Source organism: Aotus nancymaae, unplaced genomic scaffold (assembly GCF_030222135.1).
Source record: "Aotus nancymaae isolate 86718 unplaced genomic scaffold, 86718_ANA_hifiasm-v0.15.2.pri h1tg000059l, whole genome shotgun sequence".
In the NCBI taxonomy this organism is placed as follows: domain Eukaryota; kingdom Metazoa; phylum Chordata; class Mammalia; order Primates; family Aotidae; genus Aotus; species Aotus nancymaae.
This window is the reverse complement of record NW_026988473.1, coordinates 71,534,071-71,560,488: the sequence shown is the minus strand read 5'-3', so window position 1 is coordinate 71,560,488 and position 26,418 is coordinate 71,534,071. Positions and strand designations below refer to the sequence as shown.

The 26,418-nt window shown below is 38.9% G+C and overlaps 2 long non-coding RNA genes across 3 annotated transcripts in view; one reads left to right on the top strand and one right to left on the bottom strand.

The window, feature by feature from the left end:
- Positions 1-20,665, top strand: part of LOC135270132 (uncharacterized) — an 88,135-nt gene extending 67,470 nt beyond the window's left edge. Inside the window, exon 3 of the long non-coding RNA XR_010338384.1 lies at positions 20,580-20,665. This is a non-coding gene — a long non-coding RNA (uncharacterized LOC135270132). The remainder of the gene's footprint in view (positions 1-20,579) is intronic.
- Positions 1-26,418, bottom strand: part of LOC105728928 (uncharacterized) — a 180,746-nt gene that overhangs the window by 6,132 nt on the left and 148,196 nt on the right. The window contains exons 4-5 of one of the 2 annotated variants that reach the window (XR_002478749.2): positions 13,490-13,547; positions 3,957-6,376 (exon numbers count right to left, since the gene is read on the bottom strand). This is a non-coding gene — a long non-coding RNA (uncharacterized LOC105728928). Of the gene's footprint in view, positions 1-3,956; positions 6,377-13,489; positions 13,548-26,418 lie in introns of those variants that run through there. The other variant, XR_002478748.1, reaches the window with a different exon arrangement.

Here is a 26,418-nt window from a genome sequence, read left to right as displayed (position 1 = left end):
CTGGGAGTATTACAGCCGCAGCAGCCGTGGTGCATAAACATGACAGCCAGCCAAGGACTGTGAGGTCTAGTTGTTTAGACAAGAAGGTGACTGGTCGTGGGCCTGGCTCTTCTGTAAGAATCCTGACTGCACGGCCTTTTTCTTCTGCCCTGTGAAGGGGAAGGTTTGGGAGGAGTAGGGGAGCACCAGTGTAGGGGCTGTTTCTAAGGCATTCTTAAGGACTGAAGGAAGAATAGGAGAAGGATTTGGGGTCTAGGGGTCAGCTAAGTTTCCTTTTGTAAGTTTATAAAGTGGTTTGGTTAGGAGGTGAAAACCTGGTATCCAGAGGAAAAAGTATCCAACAACACCTAGGAAGGAGAGAAGCTGTTTAGTGGATGGGGTTTGGGGTTAGGAAATTAACTGGATACGGTTGGCAGGGAGAGCGTGTGTATGCTGGCAAAGGATTACACCGAAATAGATGGTAATGGATGGGGAAGACATTTTGACTTTAGAAGGGGATACATGATATCCATTTGAATATAGTAGTTGAAGAAGCAAGAGAGTATTTTCCTGGGAAGATTTGTAAGAGAGACTGCAAAGAAGATTGTTGACATATTGAATGAGGTGCAAAGAGGATGGACGGAAGGAGAGTAGGTCCTGGGAAAGGGCTTGACTAAAGTAGTGTGGGCTGTCTCTGAAACCCTGGAACAGAATGGTCCAGGTGAATTGTTGGGATTGGTGGGTGTTGGGGTTAGTCCAAGTGAAGGTGAAAAGAGGCTGAGAGGAGGGTTGTAAGGGGATGGTAGAAAAAGTGTTTTTGAGGTCAAGAACAGAATAGTGAGTTGTGGAAGGAGGTATGAAAGATAGGAGGGTAAAAAGTGAGTGGATGGGAAGTACAATCTGATTCATGAGGCAGACATCTTGGATTAGCCTGTAGGATTTGTCTGATTTCTGGACAGGTAGGATAGGTGAGTTGTAAGGAGAGTCACTGGGAACTAAAAGGCTAGGCTGTAGTAAGCAAGTAATAAACAGGCTTTAGGCCTTTTAACAGTTGTGCTGGGATGAGGTACTGGTGTTGAGTGCGATAAGGGTGGTTAGGTTTTAAGGGGATGATGAGGGGTGAGTGACTTGTAGCAAGGGATGGGGAGGTGGTCCCCCACGCCCTAGGTTTAAGGTAGGGGGACATGAGGCGAGCTATTGAGGGAGGTATGGTTTCAGGAAAGAGGGAGGCAATGAGGTGTGGCTGTAGCCCAGGAATTATTAAGGAGGCAGACAGTTTTGCTAGGATATCTCAGCCTAACAGGGGAACTGGACAAATGAGGATGATTAGGAAAGAATGTGGAAAGGAGTGCTGGCCTAACTGACACCAGACCTGGGGAGTTTGGAGAGGCCTGGAGGCCTTGCTATCAATTTCCACAACAGTTACGGAGGCTGGGGAGACAGGTCCTTGAAAAGAAGGCAGTGTGGAATGGGTGGCCCCCATGTTAATTAAGAGGGGGATAACTTACCCTCCACTGTAAGAGTTACCCGAAGCTTGGCATCCATGACAGTCCAAGGGGCCTCCGTGATGTTCAGGCAGCATTAGTCTTCAGCTACCAAGTCAAGGAGCAGTGATGTGATTCAGACAGTCTGACTTCCAGTGGGGGCCCACACAGAGGGGCAGGGCTGAGGAGGAATCCTGGGCTGCAGACATTCCTCGGCCCAGTGGCCAGGTTTCTGACATTTGAAGCAAGGTCCAGGAGGGGTGGATGGATGTTGTAGTCTAGGCACTTTGAAGTTTTTGTGAGCCAGTGGTATGGGTGGGGTTTGTCTTACAGCAGAGGCAAACATCTGTAGTTTGGAGATGCGCTACCACTGGGCAGCTTCTTCCCTATTATTGAACACCTTAAAGGCAAAGCTGATTAATTCCTGTTGTGGGGCGGGGGAAGGGCCAGATTCTAATTTCTGTAGCTTTTTGTAATGTCAGGGGCTGATTGGGTGATAAAATGCATATTAAGCATTCTTCAGGGGTGAGAGTAGAAGGATGAAATTTAAGTCACTCCAGGTGAGATTATAGGACTGGATTAAGTATTGGAATTTCTGTATGTATTTAATAGAATCTGGTGAAAAGGAGCCTAACCATTGACCCATTTGGGAAAGTTCAGATAAAGAGAAAGGAATGTCCATCCTACCTATGCCTTTGGCTCCAGCCACCTCTTAGAAGGGGAATTATTGGGCAGGGGTAGAGGAGGTAGCTGCAAGACTAAACTGTAAGCCCGACTAGGTATGAGGTGGGGAGGTGACAGGAGGGGCATAAGAAGGTGGGTTGTGGGCAGAGGAAGAGGAGGGAGGCTCTGGTGGGGGTGTTAGGGCCTGGATTAGGGTCTGGTTCAGACAGGTGGGGAGAAAGGTTGGAAGGGTTGACGGACAAGGAAGATTCTGAGTTACTGGCAGAGGCATAGGAGGGGCAGACAGAAGGGAGAGAAGGAAAATTTGGGACAGGTTGCCTTGAGAGCAGACATTAAGAAGGGATTGGAGTATTAAAAAAATGACTGAATGTTGGGTACCTCAGACCATTTACCCATTTGTTGACAAAAATTGTCTAGGTCTTGCAGAATAGAAAAATTAAATGTGCCATGTTCTCGCTATTTGGAACCATTGTCTAATTTGTATTGAGGCTATGCCCTGTTACAGAAAAAAAAACATGAGATGTTTAGGTTTCAGATAGGGTGACAGTTGAAGAGGTTTAGGTTTTTTTAGGATGCAGGCTAGGCTAGAAGCAAAGACAGAAGAATAGAGGGTGGAACATTGCCCTGGGGAAGGAGATAAGTTTTAAGGAGAGAAGTAGAGTAGAAATGAGGAGGAGCAAGCAGCTAGCAGGGCTTTCAGGAGGCATCCCTGACTGAGTCCTGGGCTGTAGTGTGGGTGAGTGATCAATGCAGGCATCCCCACTATTGACCAGACACCAAGGGAAGACTGACTTGCCCAGTCTGTGACCAACATTGGAATTTTTGAGCAAGAAGGAAAGACTTGTCTCCTCTGTCTCTACATGGATCAAGAGTGTCTCCTTTGTCTCTACTAGGAGGGGAAAGATTTAAAGGAAAAGAGAGAGAGAGGGACACACTTGTCTTATTTTCTGTACCTAGGAGAAGGATTTAAAAAAAAGAAGGAAAGATTTGTCTCATTTTCTCTACCTAGGAGAAAGATTTCAAAAAAAAAAAAGGGAGAAACTTGTCTCTTTTTCTTGAAAGGAGAAGAGCGAGAAAGAGAGACAGACTGCTTACCCAATCTGAAGGTGGCAAGAGCTGTTTGGCACACTAAGCATTAGCTGCTGGTCTGATGTGTTGAGGTCTCAGAAAGATCTCTTCTTAGAAAGGGAGCAGGGAAAGGGGATCAGTCTCCCAAAGGAGTACTCCTGTCCCTGGTTTTGGCACCAAATATTACCCATGCTCTGAATGAAAAGACCCCCTAAACATGCTTTGTGTGAGCAACATGGCTGTTTATTCACCCAGGTGTGAGTAGGCTGAGTCCAAAAAGAGAGTCAGCAGAGGGCAGTGGAATAGGAGTTGGTTTTATAGGTTTGGGGTAGGCAGTGGAAAGTTACAGAAATTATAGTTCAGTGTGGTTTTTGCAAGCTGGGAGGGGGTCATAGAGTCTGAAGTCACCAGGTTGACCTAAGTCCAATTGCCTTATCAGTTGAGGTGGTAATAAGGAACAACAGAAGAATGCCTCAAAGTTAATTAGGCACTGCAGGGGTTGATCATTCTCCTTTTTGTGGTTTTCCAGTTACTTCAGACTTTCTAGTTCCAGGAACTCATCTGTGCAGGTCACAGAGGTTACCATGTGGTCCATGGTACAGTTAGGCAGCCTAAAAGACCTTATATAGGGGTCACATAAAACTCTGGTTAAATAATCTGTCTTTTGTTACAGGAATGTCATCCATGCCCCTTATGATGGGTGAGAAAAAGTTATTTCCTTATTGCCCCTACAGTAGAGGAGAGATCACATTGTCTTCTGTGGCAAAGAATCTTGATTCAGAGGGAACTTTGAAGAAAACTTAAGACATAAATCCTCAGAACTGACTACCTAAGAGACAAAGAGGGAATCAATTATTTGTAGGAGTGAAAAAGTAAATATTTTCCTCACCCACTGTAAGTAATTACTTACAGTGCTATGACAACAGATTCACAAGAGAAAAGCACAATTTATTTAACGATGTTTTATGTGACATGAAAGCCTTTGGAAATGACCCAAAGACCCTTCAAAAACTGTATTGTTATACTTAGGTTCAATGAAGACTAGACAGTCCTGTAGAAATGTTACTGTACACAAAAGGGGGTGTAACTTCATGGCAATAAACTGAAGGTGGGGGGAGGGAACCCAGAAAGGCCTTGAAAGGTTCAAATTCTTCTTTGCTTCTCTGTGTATCATTCCTTCTCTCTAGGTATGGAGCAGTACTCCTCTGGAACAAGGGTCTTCTGACTTACTTTGAAGCAAGGTAGATCAAAAAATAGTTGATAACTATGCTTAATACAGAAAAGTGGGGGTGGTCAGAGTGACCTTGCCCCTGTAGCTTTTTAAATTTCTAACTGCCATGTTTTGAGGTATCATGTTCTGAGCTCCCACAAATTACAGTTTCCAGACCCCAGTGGACAACGTTGGCCACAAAGGGGTTAATTCTCCTGCCTTTTGGTTTGTACAGACATCTACTATGGCATCTGAGAGACCATGGGGCAGGAGAGGGAGGCCATGGTGTAGCTGAAACAAGCCTGTCCGAAGCAAATCCCTGCAGCAGAGAATAGTGAAGAGGTGAGACCCACAGAATTTAAGTTTGCACACAAATGGTCTCCAATGCAGATGACTAAAAGATGATATGTTTTTTATTCTTGTCACAACTTTTTCATTCTAATCTTATGCTCTACTTAATTTTATAATAACTGCTACGATTTATCTGCTATTTGCTGGCTGGAGTTTGAGAGACTTTTGCAATATGTTCTCATTTTATTCTTTATAACACTCCTTTATAATGACTTGGTATCAATGATATTTACTTATGAGTAAACACTTTGAGATGAGTTAAATAATTTACTTACACAAATATGCATGCATGCACATTTTTATTTTATTAGCTCGGAAAATATATGACCCTTACTGTAGAATGAGGATTTTTAAAGAGTGTTGGTTTAGCACTTACTACATTAGCAGACATAACAAATGGATGCAACTGTTTTATAAAACTGCATTTTCTCTTTCGATAGATGTTGTTAAAAAAGACAAAATACAATATTTTCCATCCTATTTGTGTGTGTGCATATTGTTTGCTACCCATTACTGATTTTATCACTCACTAATGAATTATGAGGCTTAACCCCACAGTGTGCAAAAGGTGGCCTAGATAACCAATATTTCATAGAAAATATTCACTTTCAAATGACAAGGGTCATCTAAAGCCTCATGAATCCCTAGTTCAATGGATGATTGATAGATTATAAAGATTGACAGATAGATTATATCAAATAAGACCTAAATGTTATGCTTATTTTATTAGTTCAAAGAGTCTACAGGATAAATCATATTATCTACTGATATTGTAAATAATTTTAACTTTTATTTTAGATTCAAGGAGTACAGGTGCAGGTTTGTTATATGGGTATACTACATGATACTGAGGTTTGGGATCTGAATGCTCCTGTAACACCAATAGTGAGCAAGGTACCTAACAGTTTTTCAACACTTACCCTCTACCCCCAGCATCTATTGTTGCCACAGATATTTTTTTCAGGAGCTGAAATTTTGATAAATATCCTAGTTGGAGACTAGAGACAAAATCTATTATTTTCTTTATAATTTGATTTTACTGGACTAAAGAATAAGAAAAGAGAAGAGCAAGAAGAGGAAAAAATTATGTACGTATGTGGAAGAGTACACCAATGTGGTTTTGATGACCTTCCTGGGGGAGTCAGACAGGGCACCTATGGGCCAGTGGACACTCCTATATCCACAGCTGCTTTGCAGCTCCCACTCTGTTCAACAAAAATATTTTTACCAAATTTATTCCAACATGCTACTTAGCATATATGATTCAGTATTGCTAATTTTCAAAAATTCTTTCCTCTGCTTATTTTGAATATTGCCTTTAGAGATTCTAGAGGTGGAGCTGACACTTGTTTCCTCTTTCATAAACATAGGATAATGCTTTTCATCTCAGATGTAAGGGTGACTCTTTCTTTAATGAGATAATGTATATAGCACAGTAGGTGCCCGTGACGTTTTAGCTAAAAAGTGTCCTTGCTTTCTGCAGTGCACCAAATTCCCTCCTCCTGCCACTGTGGGTGAAGCCTGTTCCCAGGCTTGTCTGTACCTTATCTTGCCCTGCCTTCCTGAGCAGCTGATCCTCTTGATGGTGAGTGGTCACTTCCTGAAAGTTAGTCATGGCTTTTTGAGTGCTCACAGGAAACAGAGGAAGAATTGTTAAGGCAGACACAGAAATTTCTCAACAAGGCTGTTCCTTCTCAAGCATGCATTTACGCAGTCTTTCAGTAGGTATTGAGACTTGCATATGTATAAAATCTTTTTCTATCTTTCTGTGACATCACAGCACACACAATCCCTGAAGACCAATTAGTCACCTTTATCCAGAGATGGCTGAAAAAGTTGTTGTCTTTATCTGAAACATTTCTAAACTCAAGGCAGAGACAGAGATGATGTGGGGAATCATGTGATGGATCTCAAAGATCTGGCTATTGTTTTCACTGTCATGCCATTGGTCAGAATTTACAGGCTTACCCCTGAGTTCAACAGGGTGGATTCATCATCCTCCCAAATGAAGGACAAAGGAAGGGGATCCAGAATATTTAGCAATCATCATCAATGCTACTGATCAACCACCAGATTCACTACTACATTTTATGGGATTTCCGCAAAGATGGCCAAATAGGAAGAGCTCTCATCCACAGTTCTCGGCATGAGCAATGCAGAAGTTGAGTGATGTCTGCATTTCCAAGTGAGGTACTAGGTTCATCTCATTGGGACTGATTGGACGGGGGTGCAGCCCAAAAAGGGTGAAGCCAAAGCAGGGTGGGGCATTGTCTCACCCAGGAAGTGCAAGGGTCCTGAGAAGTCCCTCCCCTAGCCAAGGGAAGCCATTAGAGACTTTTTCTGGCTCAGATACTGTGCATGTCTTTCCCACGGTCTTCACAACCTGCAGACCAGGAGATCCCCTCCAGTGCCTACAACACCAGTGCTCCAGGTATCCAGCACAAAACTGGGTGGCCATTTTAGCTGCAGCAGTTCCAGTGGCAGCTGGAACTCTAGCAAGATGGAACCACTGAATGTAGGCAGCCAAGTGATCTGGCACAGCAGGTCTCACCCCAAGGAAGACCAGCAAGCTAAGATCCACTGGCTTGAAATTTTCGCAGCCAGCACTGCAGTCTGACCTCAACCTGGGATGTTCAAGCTTGGTGCGAGGAGGGGTGTCAGCCATGGCTGAGGCTTAAGTAGGTGGTTTTAACCTTGCTCATGTAAATAAAGTTGCCGGGAACCTTACACAGCAACCAGGCTGGGCCCACGGCAGCTCAGGAAGGCCTCTGCAGGCAGATTGTCACTACACTCCTTTCTTGCTGGACAGGGCATCTCTGAAGAAAGGCAGCAGCCCATCAGGGACTTATAAAACAAAAAAAGCCCTGACCTTCCTGGGACAGAGAACCTGGGAAAAGGGGCATTTGCAGATTCAGCTTTAGCAGACTTCAGTATCCCTGCCCAGCAGCTCTAAAGGAAGCAACGAAACTCCCAGCACAGTGCTCGAGCTCCAATAATGGACAGACTGCCTCCTTAAGTGGCTCCCTGTCCCCCATGTATCCTGACTGGGAGACACCTCATACAACAGAGCTCTGGCTGGCATCTGGTGGGTATCCTTCTGGGACGAAGCTACCAGAGGAAGGAAAAGGCAGCAATCTTAGCTATTCTACGCCCCCCACTGGTGATTCCCAGGTAAACAGGGTCTAGAGTGGACCTGTAGCAGAGAGGCCTGACTGTGTTAAAAGAAAAACTAACAAACAAATAAATAGTTTCAACATCAACACAAGTCATGTCCACTCAGATACCCCATCCAAAAGTGACCAACTTGAGACCAGAAGTAGATAAATCCACAAAGATGGGAAGAAACAAGCACAAAAAGGCCCAAATCACCAAAAACCAGAACACCTCTTCTCCAAGGGATTGTAACTCCTCACCAACAAGGGAACAAAACTGGAGGCTAATGAGTTTGACAAATTGACAAGCAGGTTTCAGAAGGTGGATCTGACTTCAGAAGCGAACTTCTCTGAGCTAAAGGGGCATGTTCTAATCCAATGCAAGGAAGCTAAGAACCTTGAAAAAAGGTTAGACAGACAAAATGCTGACTAGCATTGAGAAGAATCTAATTGACTTGATGTGGCAGAAACACACAGCACGAGAAGTTCACAAAGCATACACAAGTTTCAATAGCTGAATCGATTAAGCAGAAGAAAGGATATCAGAGATTGAAGATCAACTCAATGAAATAAAGCAAGAAGGCAAGATTAGAGAAAAAAGAGTGAAAAGAAATGAACAAAGCCTCCAAGAAATGTGGGATTATGTGAAAAGACTAAATTTACCTTTGATCATTGTATCTGAAAGTGACGAGGAGAATGAAACCAAGTTTGAAAACATTGTTTAGAATATTATCCAGGAGAACTTCCCCAACCTAGCAATCCAGGGCAACATTCAGATTGAGGAAATACAAAGGTATTCCTTGAGAACCCCAAGACACATAATTGTCAGATTCACCAGGGTTCAAATGAAGGAAAAATACTAAGGGCAGCCAGAGAGAAAGGTTGGGTTACCCACAAAGGGAAGCCAATCATACTCACAGTGGATCTCTTGGCAAAAACCCTACAAGCCAGAAAACAGTGGGGGTCAATATTCAACATCCTTAAAGAAAAGAATTTTTCAATCAGAATTTCATATCCAGTCAAACTAAGCTTCATAAGTGAAGAAGAAATAAAATCCTTTAGGGACAAACTACTGCTGAGAGATGTTGTCACCACCAGACCTGCCTTACAAGAGCTCCTGAAGGAAGCAATAAACATGGAAATGAACAACCACTAACAGCCACTGTAAAAACATACCAAATTGTTAGGAACATTGACACTATGAAGAAACTGCATAAACTAATAAGCAAAATGACCAGCTGGCATCAAAATGGCAGGATCAAATTCATAACAATATTAACCTTAAATGTAAATGGAATAAATGCCCCAATGAAAAGACACAGACTGAAAAATTGGATAGAGTCAAGACCAATTGATGTGCTGTATTCAGGAGACCCATCTCAAGTGCAAAGACACACATAGGTTCAAAATAAAGGGATGGAGGAAGATTTACCAAGCAAATAGAGAGCAGGGTTTGCAATCCTAGTCTCTGATAAAACAGACTTTAAACCAACAAAGATCAAAAGAGACAAAGAAGGGCATTAATTAAAGGGATTAATGCAACAAGAAGAGCTATCTATCCTAAATATATATGCACCCAATACATGAGCACCCAGATATATAAAGCAAGTTCTTAATGACCTACAAAGAGACTTAGACTCCCACACAATAATAGTGGGAGAGTTTAATATTATATCAACAAGACAGAAAATTAACAAGGCTAACCAGGACTTGAACTCAGATCTGGACCAAGTGGACCTAATATATACCTACAGAACTCTCCACCCCAAATCCACAGAATATACATTCTTCTCAGCACCACATCACACTTATTCTAAAATTGACAACATAACCGGAAGTAAAACACTCCTCAGCAAATGCAAAAGAATGGAAATCAGAACAAACAGTCTCTGAGATCACAGTGCAATCAAATTAGAACTCAAGACTAAGAAACTCACTCAAAACTGCACAACTACTTGGGAACTGAACAACCTGCTCCTGAATGGCTACTGAATAAATAAAGAAATGAAGGCAGAAAGAAAGATGTTCTTGAAAACCGAAGAGAATGAATATACAACATACCAGAATCTCTGGGACACATTTAAAGCAGTGTCTATAGGGAAATTTATGGCACTGAATGCCCGCAAGAGAAACCAGGATAGATCTAAAATCAACACCCTAATGTCACAATTAAAAAAACCAGAGGAGCAAGATCAAACAAATTCAAAAGTTAGCAGAAGATAAGAAATAACTAAGATCAGAGCAGAACTGAAGGAGATAGAGACACAAAAAATCCTTTCAAAAAACCAATGCATCCAGGAGGTGGTTTTTTGAAAAGATTAACAAAATAGATACATTGCTAGCCAGACTAATATAGAAGAAAAGAGAAGCATCAAATAGATACAATAAAAAGTGATAAAGGGGATCTCACCACTGATTCCACAGAAATACAAACTACCATTAGAGATTATTACTAACATCTTGCTGCACATAAACCAGTATATCTAGAAGAAATGAATAAATTCCTGGACACTTAACAACCTCTCAAGACTAAACCAGGAAATTGAATCCCTGAATAAACCAATAACAAGTTCTGAAATTGAGGCAGCAGTTAATAGCCTACCAACCAAAAAAATTGCAGGACCAGATGGGTTCACAGCCAAATTCTACCAGAGGTACAAAGAGGAGCTGGTACCATTCCTTCTGAAACTATTTCAAACAATACAAAAAGAGGGAGTCCTCACTAACTCATTTTATGAGACCAACATCATCTTGATACTAAAACCTGGCAGAGACACAACTAAAAAAGAAAATTTAAGGTTATTATCCATGATGATCATTGATGCAAAAATCCTCAATAAAATATTGGCAAACTGAATCCAATAGCACATCAAGAAGCTTATCTATCACGATCAAGTAGGCTTCATCCCAGGGATGCAAGGCTGTTTCAACATATGCAAGTCTGTAAACATAATCCACCACATAAACAGAACCAAAGACAAAAACCACATGATTATCTCAATAGATGCAGAGAAGGCCTTCAACAAAATTCAATAGCCCTTTATGCTAAAAACTCAATAAACTAGGTATTGAGGGAATGTATCTCAAAATAATAGCTATTTATGACAAACCCAAAGCTAATATCTTATTGACTGGGCAAAAACTGGAGGCATTCCCTTTGAAAACTGGCATAAGACAAAGATGCCCTCTCTCACCACTCCTATTTAACATAGTATTGGAAGTTCTGGCCAGGGCAATCAGGCAAGAAAAATAAATGGTATTCAGTTAGGAAAAGAGGAAGTCAAATTGTCTCTATTTGCAGACAACATAATTGTATATTTAGAAGACCCCATCATCTCAGCCCAAAATTTCCTTAAGCTGATAAGCAACTTCAGCAAAGTCTTCAGCAAACTCCCACACATCTACAACCATCTGATACAAAATCAATGTGCAGAAATTACAAGCAGTTCTATACACCAATAACAGACAAACAGCCAAATCATAAGGGAACTCCCATTCACAATTGCTACAAAGAGAATAAAATACCTAGGAATACAACTAACAAAGGACATGAAGGACCTCTTCAAGGAGAACTACAAACCACTGCTCAAGGAAATAAGAGAGAACACAAATAAATTGAAAAAACATTCCATGCTCGTGGATAGGAAGAATCAATACTGTGAAAATCTCCATACTTCCCCAAGTAATTAATAAATTCAATGCTATCCTTATCAAGCTACCATTGACTTCCTTCACAGAATTAGAAAAAACTACTTTAAATTTCATATGGCACCAAAAAAGAGCACATACAGCCAAGACAATCCTAAGCAAAAAGAACAAAGCTAGAGGTATCATGCTACCTGACTTCAAACTATACTACAAGGCTACAGTAACCAAAACAGCATGGTGCTGGTACCAAAACAGAGATATATGCCAATGGAACAGAACAGAGGCCTCAGAAATGATGCCACACATCTACAACCATCTGATTTTTGACAAACCTGACAAAAACAAGCAATGAAGAAAGGATTCCCTATTTAATAAATAGTGTTGGGAAAACTTGCTAGCCATATGAAGAAAGCTGAAACTGGAACCCTTCTTTACACCTTATACAAAAATTAACTCCAGATGGATTAAAGATTTAAACATAAGACCTAATACCATAAAAACCCTAGAAGAAAAGCCTAGGCAATACCATTCAGGACATAGGCTTGGGCAAGGACTTCATGACTAAAACACCAAAAGCAATGGCAACAAAAGCCAAAATAGACACGTGGGATCTAATTAAACTAAAGAGTTTCTGCACAGCAAAAGAAACTATCATTAGAGTGAACCAGCAACCAACAGAATGGGAAAAATTTTTTGCTATATACTTGTCTTTGGGCTAATATCCAGAATCTACAAAGAATTAAAATTTACAAGAAAAAAACTCCATCAAAAAGTGGGTGAAGGGTAACAGACACTTCTCAAAAGAAGACATTTATGCAGCCAACAAACATATGAAAAAAAGCTCATCATCACTGGTCATTAGAGAAATGCAAATCAAAACCACATTGAGATATCATCTCACATCAGTTAGAATGGTGATCAATAAAAACTCAAGAGACAACAGATGCTGGAGAGGATGTGAAGAAATAGGAACACTGTTACACTGTTGGTGGGAATGTAAATTAGTTCAACCATTGTGGAAGACAGTTGTGGAGATTACTCAAAGATCTAGAACCAGAAATATCATTTGACCCTGTAATCCCATTACTGGGTGTATACCAAAGAATTACACGTCATTCTATTATAAGGACACATACACACGTATGTGTGTATATGGCAACACTGTTCACAATTGCAAAGACCTGGAATCAACCCAAAAACCCATCAATGATATATTGGATAAAGACAATGTGGGACATATATACCATGGAACACTATGCAGCCATAAAAAATGATGAGTTCATGTCCTTTGCAGGGACATGAATAAGGCTGGAAACCATCATTCTCAGCAAACTGACACAAGAACAGAAAATCAAACACTGCGTGTTGTCACTTATAAATGTGTGCTCAACAATGAGAACACAGGATACAGGGAGGGGAACATCACACACTGTTGCCTGTCGTGAGGTGGGATCTAGGGGATGGATATGTAGTGGGTGGAGGGCTAGGGAAGTGATAGCATTAGAGAAATACCTAATGTAGATGACAGGGTGGCAGATGCAGCAAACCACCATGCTACGTGTATGCCTATGTAACATAGCTGCATGTTCTACACATGTACCCCAGACTTAAAGTAATATATATATGTAAATATAAATTTTTTTTATTATATACTTTAAGTTCTGGGGTACATGTGCAGAATGTGCAGGTTTGTTACATAGGTATACAGGTGCCAAGGTGGTTTTATATTTATATATAAATTTATATTTATATTTATATATTATATATATAGACACACACACACACACACACACATTTTACCTCAGAATCACTGGATATTCTTGTTCATCTCAGCTTGTGTGCATATTTACATAAACACCGGCACCCCTATCTAGGATCAACAGCATTCCTCAGCACACTTTAGGAGGACCCACCTCTGTTTCTTTGCTCATAGCATTTCCTCCTGCTGGAATGTCTTTCCTCCATATTCACCTGTTGAAATTTTGTAGATTTATATCAGAACAGTAATAGAAATTTCAAAAATAAATAAATACAAATAGCTATGGAAATTGTTCAACCTGACAAATAGTAAGTGAAAAAAAAAAAAGATTCCATCTTGGGCCTAAAAATAGGCAAGGATTTAAAAATAAACATACAGTATTGTTCAGGGGGAAACAGTATCTTCATTTACAGTAGTTCCCCCTTACTTTCAGGGGTTATGTTACAAGACTCTCACTGGGTACCTGAAACCACAGATAGTACTGACCCCTGTGTAGACTACGATACTATGTTTTTTCCTATACATACCTACCTCTGATAAAGTTCAATTTACAAATTATGCACAGTAACAGATTAACAACAGCAACTGATAATAAACAATTATAACACTGTGCTGTAATAAAAGTTATGTGAATGCAGGCTCTATTTCTCTGTCCTTCAAAATACCTTTTTGTGCTGTACTCATCTATTTTCAGACCACAGTCAAATGCAGGTAACTAAAACCTTAGAAAGTGAAACTGCCAGTAAGGGGGGACTACCGTACTACTGCTAAGAGTAGATATCCAAACACCTATTTTATTACTGAAAAACTGGAAAGAGCTGTAGTATCTCCTATCACTCTCTAACCCCATTCCTTATATATTCATCACTACTTGATATACATGCCTGCACACATACTACCTCCTTTACAAACACATGAACTCTTTGCTTGCTTGCTATTGTTCTCCTCAGAGAATGTAAGCTCCACCAGGACAAGGACTTTATCTAGCTTGTATATTATTATGCCTCCAGTATGTCTAACACATAGGTGGTCACATAGTAAATATGTTAGATGAATACATGCAGTAATCATCAGGAGACTGTAAATTAAGATTGACATATTTATATAATGATCAACTTCATAGAATTTTTAAAATGTTTTTGAAACTTTAAATGTTTTTAAAATTAAAATTTTAATTTTAATGTTTTAAATATTTTGTTTTAATGTTTCAGTGTTTTAAAATTAAAAACATTTAAAACATGAAAACTACTTGTTGTCTACAATAAAGATACAAAGTGGTTATCTCAGACTGATGAGCTTATGATAGTTTTCATTTCCTTTTTTATATGCAACTGCATTTTCCAAATACTTATCAATAAACATGTGCTATTGTTCTAATCAGATAAACATATAAAAGACAAAAAGTCCTGGAAGTCCAGCTCACATGCAACCTCTTCCATTAAGTATTTCCTGAACTCCCCAATCCCTGGGGATCTTGGCCTCTACATTCCTCAGGACATAGTGCCCTTGTCTGGAACTATGCATAGTACTGAACCCTATAAAGACTACAATACTGTGATGTTGGATTTGTGGGTACAACCCATTTGTGTCATTTAGCTGTGCTCCGCTTGGACCAACATCCTTTGCTCCCACTGTCGTCCCAGTGTGGGGTGGAGGAATATGGCATTCTGAAGAAGGTGGGGCAATAGGAAGATAAATAGGGAGGAAGTGAAGAAGAGAATGTGGATATACCAAGGTATCAGCAGAAAATCAGAAACAAGATTCTGTTTAGTTTCTAAAAATTACTGTAAAAAGATATTTTTCACTTGAAAACAGCGTGACCTTTAGCTTCAAGAGAATGTCCTAGAATTTACTGCTGGATGCATTTGAGGTCACTGAAGTCCACTTTTAAATGAGTTCCATAAATTCTCATGGTTAAGTTCAAGAGTTTGAAAGATACAAAAGAGGTTTATGGAAAAGTAACATAGGTAAAGAAAGAAGAGATGAATAACCACATTGAAAACACAATTAAAACCCCAGCTCCCAAATGCGCTAATCAGTCTTTAACCTATTTTCACTCTGCACTTCCCTCTAGCCTCTATGTAATGCAACTTTGGTAGGGCCTAGGGAGAATGACAACAGCCTGTATTAAACGTACCCTGAATGTCTTTCAATAAATATGTAAAATCAATTACCCAAATGGGAACTGACTTCAATATAGACCCTCAGACAGACTGCACACAGATTTCCAAGATGGTATTACTGTACTGTGCAATTTTGGAGCTATTCTTGAAATCTGCTCATAGCCTCAGGTTTTGTATCTTTGTTTGTATTTAACCTTTCAGAACAGGCAAAAATATTATTCAAAACACTATTTGGTCAATATGATTGAGCATTATTACTTCTGACAGAAAAGAAGGAAATCAAATATTCTGGATATTTTGTGAAGTGTACAAAGCAGGAAGGGAACTAGAATTTGCTTTCTGTGATATTAGATATTTTTTTCAGTCTTCTCAGCTAACATCAAAGAACTTTATAAGGAAGACATCATTTTCTCTGTTTCACAGACCTAAAAGATAAAGTTCAGACAGTTGAATAACTCTCTAAAGTCCCCACAAATTAGTGGCAGAACTGGAATCCAAAGTCCATCTTTTTATTGCATTTCAATGACTAAAGATGAGTTCTAAAGAAAGAGTCTGTAACGGTTTAGTTATTTGGGGAGCAAAGTAATCTCTCCAAAAAGACAATCTACACTATAGTCAGAAGGAGAAAAACACCTAAATACTGGGACATATTGCCAATATGTAAAGAATTGTTATACATTACAAGAATAAATGAGAAAATAGTGGTGCCTGTTAATCTGGACAAACTGAACAAATAATTCAGTGTAACTGAACAAATAATTATTGGTATTGCTCTTATCAAATCCAATAATATCCATCAATGGAGACAAAGATGTTCTTACTATCAAATTCATATGAATTAAAATATTTTGTTACTTACATACCTATAAGTAAATGCCTGTTTTTTTAAACAATATAACCAAAACACTGCTTTGTGTAGGGGTGTTTCACATTTATGCATAATACAGCTTTTATAAAAGATGATTGTTACAATTAAGTATACAACCACTTTGTTGCGTCTAAGTTCTGCCTCTTAAAATACGTTCTTTTAGAGATTCCATTTAATCATCTTATTATTTTCTTCAATTTTCTCTGAACAGTGGTAGAAAAACTATTCGATGGACAGAATAAAGGAAAATTGTTTTTGTTTATTTTGGCACTGTTCACAATCGCAAAGACTTGGAACCAACCCAAATGCCCATCAATGATAGACTGGATAAAGAAAATGTGGCACATATACACCGTGGAATACTACACAGCCATAAAAAAAGATGAGTTCATGTTCTTTGCAGGGACATGGATAAAGCTGGAAACCATCATTCTCAGCAAACTGACACAAGAACAGAAAACCAGACATTGCATGTTCTCACTCATAAGTGGGTGTTGAACAATGAAAACACATGAACACAACAAGGGGAACATCACACACCTGGCCTGTTGGAGGGTGGAGGGGTAGGGGAGGAATAGCAGGGGATGGGGAATAGGGGAGAGAAAGCAGGGGGTAGGGTAAGGGAGGGACAGAATTAGGAGAAATACCTAATGTAGATGATGGGGTGATGGATGCAACAAACCACCAAGGCACATGTATATCTATGTAACAAACCTGCACATTCTGCACATGTACACCAGAACTTAAAGTATAATAAAAATAAAAATAATTACCAAAAAAACCCAACCTAGCCATATATCATCAACCCACAAATCCACTTATAATAACAACAAAAATTATTTGACTTAGCTATTTGTCTTTACTTCACTCAATGGTCAACATTAAACAAATCTTCTCCCAAAGAAGAGCCAGTATCTAGTCTTTCCATTTCCCTAATTAAATTCAGAGACATCTCCAAAATAGGAAAAATGATGAATTCTGTGAATGTTGGTTATCTCTTATTCTGTTCCCACGGGGTATGGTAAATTTCCCCTATCCTGATTTATTAGATCTTGGTTGCTTTGAATCTATTTGACTTTTTCCATTTTATTCAATTTTAGGACTTTCTTTCGGCTTACGTGAGAATTCTCCATTCCGGTTTTCTGGATTTTGGAGTCCCACTTTTGGACTAGTTCCCAGGTTCCCTGCATTTAAGGAATAAAGGACATGGCCAGCTCAGCAAGTCATGGTCCTCTCATTTACAAAATCAGAGCTAGAGCTCCGTTGACATAAATTCTTTTATATGAAAGCGAGAATGGCTGTGTCAGAATCATCTGGAGGACATACTTGACACACAGACTTGACATTCATTCCTCTAAGTGAGAACTGTAACTGTGCTCAGGGCGGGTCCTGGTATCTTCAGCAGTCATCGGACAATTCAGACTCTCAGCAAAGTTTGAAATCCACTCACTCCTGTAGGTACTTCTAGTCTATTGTAAATGATAATACAATTGAGAATTTCAGCTCCAGATACCAGCAGGGAAGTTTGAGACAGTGCCCCTCAAACCTTAACCTTCACATTTCCATTGTGAGAATAACTCTTGATGTTGAGAATGGCTGAGCTAAGGTGATCATGAGAGCAGGCAACCTAAGCATAAACTTTAGGTTTGTACAGCAAGTTGCTAATTCTTAAAGCCTTTTATTTTTATTATATGCCTTAATCCTCTTTAGAACCATAGAATTCATTGGGGAAGAGGGCTATCATTTCAGGTTTACAACAAAAAATGATGAGACTCAAAATGGCCATGTTTTTTCTCCTTCACAGTTTGGTGAGTAAACCAGCAACATCAGCTAGAAAATTTTTAGAAATGCAGAATTTCAGGTTCACACTAGTCCTATCGGACAAAATCTGGACCTTAACAAGATCCCTGGGTGATTTTCTGGTACATTTGAGAAGGACTCAATTATTATGTGATTTTCCAAAACTCCTACATCAGGCACAGCTCATGGTGAGAAAAACCATCAGAAAATGAAGAGATTATTTGTAAGGAGAAATATGATTGCAGCCAGTAAATCAACAGTTGGGTTGAGCACCATTTTTTTGGTGAGAAAGTTACAGCCACAGACAAGGAGTCAGGGCTGTCAGCAGCCTCATCACCAAACACCCAGACAAAGAGCAAGACAGAGGAGCAGAGGTAATGAAGCATTCCCATCGGGGATGATAGTGAGAGCAGAGCTTCTTTCTGCTGACAGGTGAGGGGGACTGTGTGTCTCTCAGGCCTGACCCTGCGTTTTATTCCTACAGAGAAACAGAAGGGAAGAACTGGAAATGTGACATCATACAACCTGTAATTAAGCATATTCTTTAGTTGGCCTTGATAAGCCTCGGTAATTTTTTAAAAAGAGAACACTTGAAATTTTCCCTGTTAATCTCATACCTTTTCCTGATAGCTGTAACTTACTGAAAATATGTGATCTCAGAAGTGTTCATTCCTTTCTTCATTTCTTTATTCCACAAGCATTTGCTGAGTATTTTCTGGATGCTCAGTGCTTGGGAAATGAAAATGAAAGACATAGATTCTGTCCTTCTGGTGCAATGGGGAAGATAATCAAGTAGTGGGGTAATTTTAGCAAAATCATACCATCTTACTTCATTTTACCTCAGGAGGGGATGCGCCTTTTGACTTTTTAAGAAACTCAACTTTACATTTTCTGAAAGGAGAGAAAAGAAAATGTTCTAACTCACTCCAGCCAGGTGACATCCAGACAGACTGTGGTGAGTGTAAGTTGTACACGTATCCCTGTGGTCAGAGGATGAGAAATTCTGGGCCAGTTTGGGCTACTAGGCCATTTCCGTATTTGGAGTGAGAAAAGAGAAGCTACCAAAATATATTTATCATATATATGATAAAGAGTGTTGGAAGGTACTATTTCCACCAAATAATTAGTGTCTAATACACCTTCACATCTAAACTTCAGGTTCTTTTAAGAGCTAGAATCTGTCTTTAGTTCTAGGTTCACCATGACAGCTATCACAGTGACAGGTACATGCAAAAGAGGTACTAAATAAATATCTGCTGCTCAAACCATAGGAGTGTTCAGTACATTTTTATTCACCAAGGAAGTATGTATAACCCTTCTGGGCTGAGTGTGGTGGCTCATGCCTATAATCCCAGCACTTTGGGAGGCCGAGGCAGGCAGATCACTTGAGGTCAGGAGTTCAAGACCAGCCTGGCCAATACGGTGAAATTCTGCCTTTACTAAAAATATAAAAATTAACCAGGTATGGTGGCGTGCACCTGTAATCGCAGCTACTCTCAGGAGAATCACTTGATCCCGGGAAGCAGAGGTTTCAGCGAAGATTACACCACTACACTCTAGTCTAGGTAACACAGTAAGACTCCATATCTCTCTCTCTCTCTCTCCCTCTCCATATATATGACAAGCAGGAACTCTCAATTTTTGCATCAAATGCAGGCAGACACGTATCAATTTCCATATCCTATTAACTTCCTTGCTTTCCTGTTCTGCGGAGTTGTCTAGCAATATTCTGTATGAGACTTATTCCAAATGATCATTTTAGTAACAAATATTGAGGGAAGTCAGCACTTGTATTATTTCACTCATCATCTCACTACGTCTGGGCAGAGAGGTGAGTGTCTCTCTCATTCTTCATACAAGGTAAACTAGGCAGCAGTCTAGTCTAAGACCATGACACAATTTATGCTGGCTGATTTGTAAACAGAGCCCCAATGTGACATTTACTCCAACCAGCTATGCTGCTGTTTTTTTTTTTGTTTGTTTGTTTGTTTTGTATTATCTGGGTAAATGTCCCGTCTTCTTTCCTGCTACATATTTTTCTTATTAGTATGACAAGAGATTTATCAGTATTATTCATCTGTTCAAAGCACTGAATTTTTTGTTTTGATTTTCTCTACTGTTTTTGTTTTCTATTTTATTCCCTTTTGCTCCTCTCTTTAATATTTCTTTCCCACTGCTTTTTTGGATTTAGTTTGCTCTTCTTTTTCTAGTTTATTAAGGTGAAACTATAAATTATTGACTTGACAGCTTTGTTTTTTTGAGATAAGACCTGACTGTCTCACCTAGGCTGAGGTGTAGCTGGGGTATAGTGACATGCACATGGCTCACTGTATCCTCTGCCTCCCCAGCTCAAGTGATCCTCCCACCTCAGCCTCCTGAGTAGCTGAGACTACAGTCGTGTGCCACAATGCCTAACTAATTTTTGTATTTATTTATTTATTTTTTTGGTACAGATGGGGTCTTACCATGTTGCCCAGGCTGGTCTTGAACTCCTGGACTCAAGTTATTTTCACTCCTCGGGCCTCCCAAAGTGCTGAGATTACAGGTATGAGCCACCATGGCTGGCCAAATGTACTGTTCTTTAAGATCACTTTAATTCTGTTTTAAAGTTTGAGAAGGACGAAATATACCACTAAACCATTGTAGTCATTTAAGTTGAGAAATGTCAAGCAGTCTTTATACTGTCTTAGTTTGTTTCAACTTCTTTATTTCTGTTGATGTCAAGCGGTGTGTGTGTGTTACCCCAATGAAGTAACTGCAGATTCCTGGAGGTCACATAATTGTGGATTATTTTGTGTGTGTGTGTGTGTTTGTGTGTGTGTATCAATGGATTTTATCTATTCTAACTGGATTCACAGCACTCATAATTGAAGACACATCAATGAGAACCATACTCATCCTACAGTCAACATTCTAAATATCTAACTAATAACTAGCAACTTAATGGGAACTCTAATGAAGGAGTCCCTGAAAGAAATACATTTCAAGCTAGGTTTGGTTGGGAACTGAGTGACAAATACACACTTGATCACAAAAAGCAATGCTACATACTCTAAAATGGATAGTATTTGGTATCTGGCAGGTACTAAAAATAAACTCATATAGTAAAGGGCAACTTAAAAAAATAATGAAGGACTTCTGTTTTGGGGAACCTGCAGTAGGAGAACATCTCTCTATTCATCCCACTAAGTACAATTGAAAACCTTGTATTTCTATTAAATAAATATAACAATACTCTGAAAGGTAGCGAAAAGAAGACAGACAAGCTGGGGGCCTCAGGTCTCAAGGAGCTACAAAGTGGTGAATTCTAGGGTTTTCTTTTTGCCTTACATATACTTGTATTGGAGTTGAAGAAGCCAGCAATCTGGAAATGCCAATGGTCACAAACAATTTAAAAATCCCAACAAAACACTGGGGAACTTTTATTTCTGGCCAAAAAAAAAAAAAAAACCACTCTTTCAAACAATAACCCCTCTACTGCAACCTAATGGCACTGAAAAGAAGTGTGACCTCACCCCTACACACAGCAGCTAAGGTAAGTGGGGAGACTGGACTCCTATCTTTGCAAGGCTGCAAAGAAGCAAGACAACCCTGCTGCCGTAGTGCCAGAGAAGGCTAGGAAAGCTAAGATGTTCATCCCACCAGCCAGTGATGAGTCTTCCCCTACCCCTTGTGGTGTCAATGTATACCACACGGGGAGGCTGAGCTTCCAACCTCACACCAAGATGGTGTCAAAGACAACCTAGTACAAAGTCAAGACTTTAACAACTGCCCAGCAGTAATGAGGCCACCCACACCGTAGTGTCAGGAAAGATCCCATGAAAAGCTGGAATTCCCATCCCCAACGAGAAATAACAGGGAGTCCTCATCTCAGGTCGTAAAGAAGCCAAATGAGGAATCTGAACTTTAACCTTCACTTACAGGTAACAAGATGACAGAGAAAGCTAGCTAAAACAGGTTCAGTAAGGTCCCAGAATCTCAATACATAATGTGAAAACATCCAGTTTTCAATTCAAGTCACTTATATGTGGAACCAGAAAGATATGAAAGTGAATAAAAAAGATATTCAACAGATACAAACACCAAAATTCCAGAAATGTTAGAATTACCTGACAAGATTGTAAAGCATCCGTTATTAAAAAAATACTTTAATGAGAAGTTACAAACATACTTGAAACAAATGAAAAGATAGAAAGCTTCAGTCAAACAATAAAAACTGCCAGTGAAGTAATAGAAGATGTTATGAAGAACCAAATGGAGATTTTAAGTCTAAAACTAAAGTAAGTAAAACACTTAGTAGATGGGCTTAACAGAAGAATTTTTCAAAATGGATCAATTCTTCGAAAACACAAACTACCACCACTCACCTAATACAAAATAGATTATTTATATAGTCATAACTATTCATGAAATTGGATTTATAATTTTAAAAACTCCTTCTAAAATAGCTCCAGGCACAGATGGTTTCATTAGATAATTCTAGAGGAATTAAAACCAATTTGACACAATGTCTTCCAGAAAATAGAAGAGGATGAAATACTTCCCAGTACATTTTATGAAATGGATAATACTCCAATATAAAACCAACCAAAGACAGTACAAAACAAATAAAAAACTAGAAATCTATATCCTCATAATATACTTAAAAATACTAGCTAATAGAATTCTGGCATATATATATCATTCATGGTGTGTGTGTGTGTATATGTATGTGTATATATATGTATGTGTGTAAATGTATGCATGTATGTGTGTGTATGTATGTGTATGTATATATATGTGTGTATATATACGTATACACACACACACACACACACACACACATACGCACACCATGACCAAGTGGAATTTATTTGATGGATTCAAGGCTGGTTCTATATTCTAAATCAATTAATGCAATCACCATATTTATGAGCTAAAGAAGAACAGTTATCTGATCACATCAATGAAAGCAGAAAAGGCATTTGTCCTAATTCAATACTCATTCATGATAATAATTTCAGAAAAGTAGTTGGTTAAGAAAGACCATCTACCACAAAGCTTGTATCTAACATTATACTTAATAAAGACTGAATATTTTTCCCCTAAAAGAATAAGGCAAGGATATCCATTCCAGCTACTCTTATTCAATATGTTGCTAAAAGCTCTAGCAATTGTAATAAGGAAGGAAAGAAACAAAAATCCATACAAATCTAAAAAGAAGAAATAAATGCAATGGCATGATTGTGTACATAGAAATTACCCAGCAGTTTACAAAGACAAAACACAAAACTTCCTAGAACTAATAAGTGAGTTTAGTTAGATTACATAATATAAAATAAACATACAACAATTATAATTCCATACAGTACATACTTTGGTTCTCCTCAAATTGATATTCAGGTTTAAATTAATTTCTATCACAATCTCACCAAGAATTTTTGTGAATACATACAAAACTATTCTAAAATTTATATTAGAAGCCTAATTTGCTAGAATATCTAAAACTATTTTAACAAAGAGAAGGTTAAAGGAATTCATCTACCCAAATTTCAAAACTTGCTTTTTAGGTATACTCATTAAGACTGTGTGTGCAGTACTGCTGTGTGGTATGGATGGAGTGCAACAGGGCTTGAAGGATGGACACATAAATGAATGGAACAGAAGAATCCAGAAGTATTTCCATACAAATATACCCAACTGATATTTTGACAAAGGTGCAAAAACAATTTAATGGAGGAAAGATTGCTTTTTCAATAAATAACATTGGAGTAATTGGACATCCATAGGCAATAAATCAATAAATATAAAGCTTGACTTGTCTCACACTTTCTACATTAATTCAAAATGAAACATGAACTTAAATATAAAATATGTAACTATCAAGCTTTTAGAACAAAAACATAAGCAAAATTCTTGTAAGTCTAAAGCTAGGCAAAGAATTTATAGATTTTACACCAAAAGCATGATCCATAAAAGAAAAAATTGATAAACTGAACTTCATAAAGATTTTTAAAATTTGTTCTTCAAAAGAACCTGCTGAGAGGATGAAAAGATAAACTACAGAGGAAAATATATTTGCAACCTACAAAGAACTAGTATTTAGATTATAATAAAAAATTTTCGAAACTCAACAGCAAATAAACCAAACAGCAAACAATACAATTAGAACATGGGCCTAAGACAAAACAAGATGTTTCACCAATATACAGATAGCAAATAAGCACAGGGAAGATATTCAACATCATTAGCCATTAAAGAAGTGCAATTTAAAACCCATCTGAATGAACAAAAATTAATTCTAATTGGGGTACATAGTGTTTCATTCTATTTATATACATTCGTCAAATGACAAAACTATAAAATGAACAACAGGTTTGTGGATGCAGGGAGTAGGGGTGGGGAGTGGGCGTGACCGTAAAAGTACAACAAGAGAGATCCTTGTGGTAATGGAAATGTTCTAAATCTTGACTATATCCATGTCAACATCTTGATTGTACTGTACTATAGTTTTTCAAGAAGTCATCATGGGGGAAAATAGTAAACGGTACACTGGACCTATTGGCATTATTTCTACAACTTCATGTGAGTCCATAATTATTCAAAATAAAAATAATAATAAAATAATTAATTGTAGCTGGTTCTTATTCCAAAGAAGTACCAAAATTAATCTCAGGACAGAAAAACAAACTCCACAGAAATCTGTGTGAAAAAGAAGTCTTCCCAAAGACATGGTCTCAAATGAGAAATGATGGGGGTAAAGAGGGTTGAATTATTGAGAATAATAAATAATTTTGAATTGTTAGGGGAATCCCAGTAGAGAAACAGTAAAGGCATCAGAAAATTAAGAAAAGGGGGAATATGTGTGGAAGTTCAAAATCAGAGGATCAGAAGTATATTGGGAGAGTCCCCTAGAATAAATAAGGCCAAGGAGGATTTTCACACAGATGAAATGACTGAGATGTTTTTAAAAACGTTATTCAATATTCAATTTTTAGTAATTTGTCATACAGCAACCCTTCATTTCTCCAAATCTTCTAGAACAGCTTTTTGGTTTGTGTGCCCTTGAAGAAGACTGGAAGACAAAAAGGGAGGAGAGACCTTCCCTTCCCCACATGCGTGCTGTTTCTGTCAGCATCGCCCTGCAAGGGCTGTACACTGTGGCTGTAGGAGACTGTTTCCAGGCTCCACATGGCCTCTTCCTCAAGCTTCTACATTCTGGTATCTCCAAACTCTTCCCTTTGTGATCCCATCTCATTGTTGCGCCACCTCTTCCCATTGCAGCTGTTTGCTGCAACTGCTACCTCTGTGTTACCATAACATTCTGTTTTCATCTTTTTGATTCCCTAATCTATTTTAAACCAAACCTTCATATTATTTTCTTCTCAGTTAAATACCTTGTATTGTTTCTTTTTTCCTGACCAGACTTTAATATTAAACTCATATAAATAATATTCATGAATGCAAGATTTTTATAAACACAGATGGAAACACATAGTGAACTTTGAAGATGTATAGACTGAAACCTTCACTTCCTTTGAGGCAGACTGACCATAGACTGAACTAGGAAAGTAATTTCGCATTGCATGAGAGTACTGCCTCAAATCAATATCCTTTTATGTTAATATAATATTTATATTTTCCCAAATAATAAATTCAATTGGGTCAGCTTTTTGCCACTAGGTATAAAATATCACTTTTGTGTGGATTTTCCACCAAGCTACCCATGAGGTTAGCATGTAATTCATTTGTCTTTTAATCCAATCCATTATGACATCGTAGAAATAATTTTACTTGAAAATTCATAATTATCATACCAGAAAGAGTCGAATGTTAGAAAGAATCAAGTTGAAACCTCAATTGTGAGAGATCCAAGATGGCCAGTTAGGAGCAGCTCAGGATTCCAGGTCCAAGTGAAAGCACAGAGGGTGAGTGGACGCCGCATTTCCAGATGGATTTTTACTGCCCACAGACCAGGAGATTCCCAGGTGGAGGAGCCCCACGGGTCGCCAGGGCAGCTGTTTTGGCCAGCGCAGCTGTTTTGCCTGCGCCCTGGCGCAGCAGTTCCCAGTGCAGAGTAAACGAGACTGTGTCCCCTCTTAGCCAGCAAGGGGAGCTGAAACAGGGAGCCGGGCCAGGAGATTCCCGGGCAAAAAAGCACCATAAATCTCAGAGCCGCGGTTTCAGCCAGCTCAGTGGGTCGCCGCACAGGAAATCACAGATCCCGGCGCCTATTCAACAGGTGACCAGGACACCTGGTAGAGAGCCGACCGTTCAACTAAAAAACAAAAGGCTCTGAGGCAGGGAGCCAGG